Source organism: Anomaloglossus baeobatrachus, chromosome 3, assembly GCF_048569485.1.
Source record: "Anomaloglossus baeobatrachus isolate aAnoBae1 chromosome 3, aAnoBae1.hap1, whole genome shotgun sequence".
NCBI lineage: Eukaryota > Metazoa > Chordata > Amphibia > Anura > Aromobatidae > Anomaloglossus > Anomaloglossus baeobatrachus.
Genome location: NC_134355.1, coordinates 601387344 through 601397416, shown reverse-complemented (window position 1 = coordinate 601397416; position 10073 = coordinate 601387344). Strand labels below are relative to the sequence as shown.

Below are 10073 nucleotides of genomic sequence, written 5' to 3'. Positions count from 1 at the left end.
ATACAGATAAACAGACATAAATCTATAGACAGTCAGACACACTGACATACATAGATACACATCATAAATGCACACACAGACACATTAGAGATGCTGCTCTCAGATAAGAGGGCAATAACCTGGTGACAGATTCCCTTTAAGGCCTCTGCCACACTTACGTGACAAAACGTAACGTTTTTGTCACGTACGTGTTAAAGGGGTGGTTTGTTCCCCGTGTGCCGTTTTGTGGCACGTACGTGTTCTCCGTGTATTATACGTTATAACACATGGAGAACGGAAAGTCACGCCTACCTGCATCATCCGGCGCTGTCTGTGGTGCTGAATGACAGCGTCCGGCCAAAGCCACGCCCCCGCTGATGCTGCTTCTGGCTCCCAGTGAAGGAGAAGCGTTGTTGAAATTCACTGGGGGACGCATGCAGGGGACAGCCGCGGCAGATACTGCAGGTATAGTGGAGGTGAGTATGTGTTTTTATTATTTTTACACTGACACGTGTCTTTCTTCGGCGCGTGTCACACGGGCCCGCATCCACACTACATCCGTGTGGTACGGGTGCGGGCCGTGTGACACCCGTGCTGCCGGAGCAACACGGACATGTCAGCGGTTTTCAAAAACGGACACATGTAAGTACTGTAGCGGGGTGGGGGTCCCCCAGGACGACAAAGAGGCAGTGACCCAAAATAGTCCAATCCAAACAGCTTTATTGTCCTCACTGTACAGATAAAGTCATCCGGTACACAGCCGGGTTACTCACAGTCCATACGGTTCCCCGTCACACAGGCACTGCTTGCCGTAAGAGACGGTCTTACTATACTCAGTTTTGCTATTTCCGGGGGTCCACAGACCTGTGTTATAGTTCCACACAGGCCTGAACTCTCTTCAGTTTCCTGCTCTGCAGCTTACACAACAGGCTCTGCAAGTTCATAGTGGAAGTTTAACCACTTTCCTCACTCTCTGGCACCTGGTAGCAGACACCTCTAGCTGAGGTTCCTTCTCGGCCCCAGGGCCTTCTGCAGACAACTGGGTCTGTGTCTCCTCCAGGAGAGGTTCGGCCCTACAGCCCTGGTCTGGCTGCACTCACCTCAGTCTTGTCTCAGACTTAATATCGGAGTCCTGTGCTCAGACTCCACACAGGTTGCTCCATGCAGAGCTCTCGGCTCTGCTCTCACTCTCTCGAACACACACTGCCAGTCTCCTAAATCAAGCTGGCCACACCCACCGGTGGAGGTCTGTGAATCTCAGCCCTGCACAGCACCCTGGGATTATTAAAGGGAACCTGACCCTTATGTGTAGCAAGAAGCCTTTGTGAACTACAAGTCCCATAGCAACCTCTTCCATTTAGATATCGCAGGTACCTTCTCCAATGTGACATATAGCGACCATTTACCACATTGGTGGTCGCTACCTCACAGTACGGAACGGACACACGTTCCGTTCCTGAATACTTATGTGTGTCCAAAACATTAACAATACATAGGACCACGTGGGCCCGTGTCTCCGGTACGTGAAAAAAAAAGGCACACACGTACCGAAGGCACGTGAGTGTGACGTAGGCCTAAATGATAGTCGATTGTTTGGTTATATGAAGCCGTTCATACCAGCTGTTTAATGGCCTGTGACTGCAGACTTGTGAATCCTCATAGCATGCACACAGTGCACTGTCAGGGTTTTCCAGAGCTGGTGGTGAGAGCGGCCGTCATGTGAGCACAAGTGTGCGATTTGCATACTTCTAGCCACATCTGCATGAGGCTTTAGTCTGACTTATTGGTATCATACGTGATCAATTTAAGTGCTTAGAACAGAATGAACACCAGCTACGGCCCTGCCGCTACACTGAATCTCACCAGTCTGCGCATGCATAGTGCAATTATTTTTTCTCAGACCACTTGGTCCAAGGACAAAACCAAACATGTGCACTGCCTCATTGGGTAACGTTGATCCGAGTGTGATCCAATATTTTGTTGGATCGCATTTGGACCAAAATTACCGTTGTCTACACAAGCTATTAGGCTGCGACACTGTACCGCCCCCACGTCAGCAGCCAGGCTTGCTGCTCGGATCCGGATCCGCAGTGGCTCGAGGGGTTTACAGACCCGGGGGTTGCGCGGACACTCAAATAAAAAGGGACGTATATGTACGGGGATTGCTGTAGATACTTCTTGACGCCTCCCACAATGTGTGGTAATATGGTGTACCACCGCTGCTGTTGGGGAGCACCCGGGGATGATGGGATGGCAGCTGGATGTTAACCCCTCCATGGGTAGGGGTGGATGGCCCGGGGCTCAGGGTCCAGGATACAGGGAGCGACGCGGGCTGGAGGTTGCGCGCCGGGCCAGACCGGGGGATGTTTGGTGTACTCACTGTTGAATAATTGCACACGAGTCTGTTGGTAAACCATGGTGTCAATGGCCAGCTGCCGCATTCGGGTGTACTCGGGTCCCACACCCGGCTGGTGTACCAATATCCCTTCCTCCGGCACTTTGTACTTTTTCTCACTTCTGGACAACTCCGTATGGAACGGGGAAGTCCACTCCCGGTATCTTCTGGTTGGGAGATGTGCCCGCAAAAACTGACCCTTGGGATTTCAGTAGGTGTTTGCGGATACTCTATCCCCCGTGGTGGGCTGCCTTCTCTAGATGGATGGAAATAGAGAAGTTATGGCTCGCCCCAATACACCCCAATTCCTACCTCTGGGGCACCTCATCAAACAAGCCTGACCCACATACTCTGGGCCCTATAGCCTTCACTAAGAAGATATGGGACTGTTGTGTCAAAAAGTTTCCACTTAAATCTGAACACTCTCGACTGACATCTTTTCTTTCTAATCCCGGAATGCCAGACGGTATGCAGGGTTCAGCGACTAAAACATGGTTTGACAGGAAACTCTTTTGCTTTGCTGACATAGTAGACGCACATTCCAGAGTCCTTCTCCCCTACGCCACTATATCTGCTAAATTTAATCTCCCTAGCAATTCCCAATATCAGTATTTACAAATTAGACACCTGATGCACTCCCTTTTTACCTCCTTAGAAGTCTCTATCCCTACACTTTTTGAGAGATTATGCAGAGCTGGGGTCCCTGCTAAGGGCTTCATCTCAGATATATACCATATTTTAATTACCCCCTGCCCAGAAGATAAGCCAGATCATACATATATGAGGAAATGGGAAGATTTCCTTGGTGAGACCATTCCCTTGGGTATCTGGAAACGGATCTGGGATACTGCCTCTAAGACATCCTCATGCTATGTCTGTAAGGAAAATCAGTATAAATTACTCATGTATTGGTATCACACCCCATCACTACTACATAAACTAAACCCAGCTATACCTGACAATTGTTGGAGGTGTGGAGCTACAAGAGGAGACATACCACACATATTCTGGGTATGCCCCATTATCCAGTGCTTCTGGAGGTTGGTGCAATCCCTTATATATAAAGTAACTGGCCTTCGGGTTCCCCTGGATCCTAAATTCTATATACTAAATATACCACTTGTTCAACTGGGAAAAAGAGTGAAGCGGTTATTGTTACATATAACCACAGCAGCTAGATGTCTGATTGCCCGAAACTGGAGATCGGCCCATCCACCCTTACTTACAGATCTCCATTCTCGGATCCAAGATGTGAGAAGGATGGAGTATCTATCTGGTCTGTCAAATAACACAGTAGATCATGTTGAGAGCGTTTGGTCACTTTGGGACACCTATTGGGCCAATAAAGAATAATAGTAAGGTATGGTTTTGATGGAAGCCTGATATATCCACGCTCACCACTTCATCCCCCCCTCCTTATATCTCCTTGTCTAGTATTGTTTTGTCTGTCTTGTCACATTCCCTGTTTTTATTGTATTAGTGGATAGTATGATATGTACACTGATTCTCGGTTTACAGTTATTGCTCATATGCTTGTGAGACATATCTATGCATTCATGTACTTTTTCCGTGTGTTTAAAAAATTTAATAAAACATTCAGTTATAAAAAAAAAAAGAACTGAATGTGCCCTCATGAGCTGTTTGTGACCCCTAGAGCTGTGTATGCCTCCCTGAGCTCTATGGGCCCCCCTTAGCTATATGTGCCCCCCACTAAGCTGTATGAGCTCCCAGAGCTGTATCCCACCCACCCCAGTAATGTGTTTGCCCTCCAGAGCTGTATGCCCCCAGTAATGTATATGCCCCACAGTACCTTGGTTATATCTCACCGCTACAATATATATTTATATATATTGAGGCTTTGACTTCATCATTATATATAATCATTTAGCACATCGGATTTTGCACATTATATTTGCCTGCTGCTATTTTCCCACTGAGTTGCCGCTTTGCTGCTATATTTATGTTGGGTGCTATATGAATATAATTCTTATACAGACAATTTAGGTTATAAGTCTATGCACTTATACCTGATGTGAGCGGCGTCCTATGATCTAAGATATGTTGATTATTTTATGCTAATCAAAAATTTTTATTTGACTAAATAAGAATGAATTTTAATAGAATTAAATGTATATATAGTATACACATACATTGCAGCACCACGACTTCTGTCCCGTATCCCAGGTGCAGGAATCACATTTATTTACGGGGGTGAGACAGGAGAGATGTGTGTTTTGTGGACAAGTGTCCGGTCTACAGCATCTAGTGTATGGGACCTATGAGACTATGGACGACTTCACATCCAGAAAGCCATTCTCCAGCTACAAAGATGCCGGAGAGAGAAAGGCATTTATCACCAAAGCCGGAACTCACTGGAGGCGACGCAAGAAGAACTCGTATGGGAGAAAGATTTTATTAAAGGAGTAATATAAAACAAGACAAGTCCAGACAATTCTCCTCCAAAACTGCAGCTGGTATTGACCAAGAAAATTACCATCAGCAAAAGTATAAACCACATTTAAAAAACAAAAGCAGATAAGCTGCCGGGCATCGCCTCTTCTTCTGAGCTTCTTGGAGGACAGGCTGCTCCTCTGCCGGCGGCCATGCTTGTTCTCTGAAGTCCAGGAGGCTCCTGAGGGTCGGTCTTCCCGGTCTGCAGCTCCTCTTGATTTGCTGAGAGATCAGAATGCCTTGGAGATATGTCGCCTTCAGTTAAGGAAAGAAAAAGAGGAAAAAAAATGTGATTTACTAACAAGAAAGCTAAAGATCATATATGAAATATCATGTAACCCTGCAAGCTGCACAAAAAGCACAATAACCTAAGTGTTGTAGCATTAAAGGGAACCTGTCACCAGTTTTATGGCCTATAAGCCGTGGCCACCACCAGTGGACTCTTATATACAGCATTCTAACATGCTGTATATAAGAGCTCAGGCCGCTGTGTACAACATAAAAAACACTTTATAATACTTACCTAAATGGTCGCTGCGGTGGAGTTGGGTCATATGGGTGTCTCCGTTCTCTGGTGACGGCGCCTCCTCTTTCGGCCATCTTTGTTGTCCTCTTCCTGAAGCCTGTGTGCATGACGCGGCCCACGTCATCCACACTCACCGGCAGGTCCTGAGCAGGGCAGATCAAAGTATTGTAGTGCGCCTGCGCGGGACCAGCGAGTGTGTATGACGAGAAGGAGGAAGAAGATGGCCGAAAGAGGAGGCGCCGGCACCGGAGGACGAAGACACCTATATGACCCACATCCACCGCAGCGACCGGTTTAGGTGAGTATTATAAAGTGTTTTTTATGTTGTACACAGCGGCCTGGGCTCTTATATATAGCATGTTAGAATGCTGTATATAAGAGCTCACTGGTGGTGGTCGCAGCTTATAGGCCAAAAAACTGGTGACAGGTTCCCTTTAAATAGCTGGCAAAGTGCAGGATATAAAACCTGTGACTTGTGATAAGTCTGTCATTTTTTACCATTAACAAAAAACCCACAAAAGATTCAATGGATGAGCAGCACTGAAGAATAGGGAAAAAAAATAACAAATTTATGACAAGTTAAAGGATGATAAAGGGGAGATCCGAAACCAAAGGTCATTTACATCTTAAATATTTATCTATTTAATTTATTTAATTTTATTATTTTTTTTTAAGAGGTGGATTTTTCCTGACGGGTGTTTTCTTATCTGCCGCTGTGCGCTCCATTTCTTCCCTCCTCTCCCTTTGTGACGTCTCCTATTTGGACCTCATTTTGCTGCGTTATTACTCTGCTCTATTCAGTATTTCCTCTTGGATAGAATGTGATCTCGGGATCCGATTACAATATTGTCACCACATTAGTTACTAATATATATTCTATGTATTATTCTAGCAATTTACCCATTTGATGTCAATATTCTCCAGTTTGTTATTCAGGTGTTTTTAATATTACCTAATAAAATAAAATGACTATTATATGATCCCATTATATATTTTCTATCATTGTGTCTTGCACTTTGCTCTTATAGGTTTCTCCTGCATCTTGTGCGTATTTGCACTTTATCTAATGCTCTTCACTCACTTGTAGGATTATTTAATTTAATAACGTAATCACTTTTCTATTCTACGTCCATTAATAATTCCCTACCATTCCCTTTCTACTGTATCTTCCTGTGCTTATTTTCTTCTGATGACGTTTCATTTGAGAATCCCCAGTGCATGCTGGGATACTTAGAGGGGACGACGTGCGGGGAGAGTAGGGACCGTCCAGACCTGAACAGCCGCCACTGATGACGCTTCACTTCAGGTGGGAAACGATCAGGATTTTTTTCTTTATTGAAGTATATTTGAAAAATGATTAAATAATTATTTTAGACATTTAGGATGAAAATGAACTTTGGTTTCGGACAACGTCTTTATGTATTTCGGATGATAACCAAACTATTTTTTAAAATTTAAGGTATGTGTACACGCTGCAGAAATTTTCTGCACCAAAAAACATCAACCACGCATACATTTTTTATGAGTTTTTTGGGGCGTTTTTAGAGCATTTGTTTTAGTGAATTCAATGGCTGGAAGAGCTAAAAAAACTGCAAGGAAAAAAAGAAGCAGCGTGCGGACAGCACTTCAGAATTCTCATAGACTTTGCTGAGATAGGGATAGACATGCAGATTTGGGCAACAAACTGCATGAATAACTGCACCAAGAATGCATCAAACAATGCAATATGTGCACAGGGCCTAAGTCCAAGGCCACACGGGGATTAGTGCAATCCTCGCATGACACTCGACTCACGCTCGCAGCACAGCAGGATCCGAGTGTCATGCGTCTGTGGTCCGATCATACCACAGCTGCGGGGGGAGGGCCAGTGCTGAGGAGGAGGGGGGCCAGTGCTGAGGAGGGGAGGGCCGGAGCTGAGGAGGGGAGGGATTTATCTCCCTCTCTCCTCCGTTGCTGGCTGCTGCGAGAATTGTACTGCTCTCGTTACACCGTTGTAATGCGAGAGCAATGCAATGTTTCTCTTCCCCCATAGACTTGCATTGGTGCGAGTGGAACAGGATCGCATTGCACCCTCAGCATGTTGCGACTGTTCTCTCGGTCCGATTAGGACCGAGGAAATAATCGCTCATGGGAGCGGGCACAGAGAGTAATATTGGTCCGAGTGGAATGCAATTTTTTATCACATTCCACTCGCACCGTTTTTCTCGCCGTGTGTCCTAGGCCTTAAGAGTGTTCTGAAAGTCTTGTATTCGATCCATTGGAATCTTCCCTGAAAGGTGTAAGAATGGGATAAATCTGCTGACTAATGGGGCTCTCGGCTGGACACAAAGACCTGCAGCTCAGAAGAATGAAACTTTTGTCCTTCTCAGCCATGAACTTCTTATCTCGCTCCTGCATGCACCTCCATTGATTCTTGATATTCTGCACAAAAATAATAAAAAAAAACAATTATAAATTAAGTTTAATATTTTTGAAAACAAAAAATTGCAGCAATCAAGAAACTACAGGAGCCATCTGCAGAGCACAAGATTTATTTTCATTTAAACTATATTAGCGGCCACTTGTGCAAAGACTTTAGGAAAATGACTGCACCAGCGTTATTAAGGAAAACATAAGAAAACATAAAAACAAAACATAAAACTTACCAACAGCTCAATGCTTGTCCTGAGTAGCATCATCTCTGGACCCACATCTTCTCGCTGTCTCCAGAAGCTGCTCCATCTATTCCATTCTGACTTGTATCTCCTCAAGATGTCCGGTACCAAGGACTTCTCACCTGGAAGGTTTAGATCCAGGTCAATACCTGTCACACATTGTTAGCAGACATCTCTAACGTTTTCTCGGATTTGGAACAAATTAACAAAGTTTCCTTTTTCCCCTGTACAATATTCTGCTATTGACTCGTTCGCCTCCGGCACGTGCTCCTCCAGAATTTTGCTCTTCTGTTCCCGCTCCTCAGCACTGAGTGCTGGAAGAGGCCGGTGCGGGTTACCAGCCATCATAGTATTCACTGCTCCAACTACACTAATATTGTCTGTCCAAAAACACCCAACTATCTTCCAATTTCTCTTTCCAAAGCTCAATTGCCACCACAATTTGGAATAAATCTAGACAGTAACAATTTCTTCTGTCGCCCCTTTTCCTTCAAATCTTTGGGCCCAACTCCATCTCCCTACAAAAAGGCCACAAAACCCACTGACCTCAAGGCGGCATGGAGAAACTACAACACTAATCCGCACCCAAACATTGTAAAAATCTGTTACATTTTTTTCTCATACAGCAAAATTCCTCTTCAGAGTCTTTATAACCCTGATTTGGGGAAACATTTTCTCCCCCCCAACTCCACTTAACTTCAGTTACCGGAAGAAAACCTTCTTCGTTGGACCCATCCTACATGCAAACATCAGGCAACCGAACAAAACCCACATACTTCTAAGTGTCACCATCACAACCCTTTTATAACAATTCTAAAAAACAACATCCCTTTGACTAGACAATTATCGAAGACACTTTTTTTCTTTCCCATTTTATTTGATTCATTAATTTATCCTCTAAAATTTTTGGCAACTCCAAGTGTCATAGTTTGATCATCTCATTTGCTGACATAAAATCTGGGGGTGACAATGAACAGACATACATATCTTAAAACCTGATCGCCACAACTTTTCCTAATAGCCAACTATTCTGAGCGTTCCCCTTGTAGAGAACCCCCTTTCTTTTCGGGTTCCCCTCCACAGCTTTCAGACACTTTACAGCATTAACATATTAAACCTATTTCCTTTCTTATTACATCCTCTTCATCTGATCATTCATACCCGTCTAAAGAATCTCTATCAGACTTACTCGGCTGCTGCGGTGCTTCTTGGATTGTTTCTCTCTGTGACGTGGACTTGCGTCGCTGCTTACAGGGCCTGACTTCTGTCCTTCATCCTCCTCCTGCTGCTCAGTGTCCACATCTTGTCACACGCTTGTTGTTCTGATCCCTGTAACAAGAGGCACTGTGCGAGTATGCGTTCCAATGTGGCTTTTCCAAAATGTTGTCACTATACCACAACTAAACTGACAATGCAGCAAATCATTGCCAGCTACATTAACTACTGGTCTCCAACCTCCATATCAAGGTCCCTAGTAAATGGCCCACCAGGGCATCCTCTAAAAACTCCTGGTGGCTATGCACCTGACATAGTGGCCAAAGCTAGAGACTGTAGCTGAAAGAACCACCAGAGTCCACCGCTTTCCATTGGTGAACCACCGGAGTCTACCGCTTTCCGTTGGTGAACTACCGGAGTCCACCGCTTTCCATTGGTGAACCACCGGATTCCACCGCTTCCCGTTGGTGAACCACCGGAGTCCACCGCTTCCCATTGGTGAACCAAGCAAGTAAGCAAGAGAACCAAATTTTTGTGTTCCCTCCAGGACAGGGGCTCACAATTTGTTAGGGAATAGCACCAGTGAGATTATATTAAAATTTAACCTTTATTTTATTCCTTAAAACACACAAAAAGCTTCCCATTGGTGAACCACCGGAGTCCACCGCTTCCCGTTGGAATCTTTCTGGAACTATTATCTTCCACTTGGGCCTCTTCATCAAAGGTTCTATGGATCTTTGACATTTTGTGTCTGTGATGTGGTCCCCTGCCTGTCCTGTGCGGACACCTGTATGATTCTGCACAATGTTCTTTTTTTCCCAACTTTCATTGTTCCTGAACACTGCTTTTTAGC

At 44.9% G+C, this 10073-nt stretch overlaps 1 long non-coding RNA gene across 1 annotated transcript; it reads right to left on the bottom strand.

Annotated features, from left to right (window-relative positions):
• Nucleotides 1-4858: 4858 nt before the first annotated feature.
• LOC142295642 (uncharacterized) lies at nucleotides 4859-9583 on the bottom strand. Its single transcript, XR_012751508.1, has 4 exons — nucleotides 9195-9583; nucleotides 7997-8127; nucleotides 7655-7772; nucleotides 4859-5080 (listed from the first exon to the last, which is right to left on the bottom strand). It is a non-coding gene; the product is annotated as an uncharacterized LOC142295642 (long non-coding RNA).
• Between the last annotated feature and the right edge of the window lie 490 nt (nucleotides 9584-10073).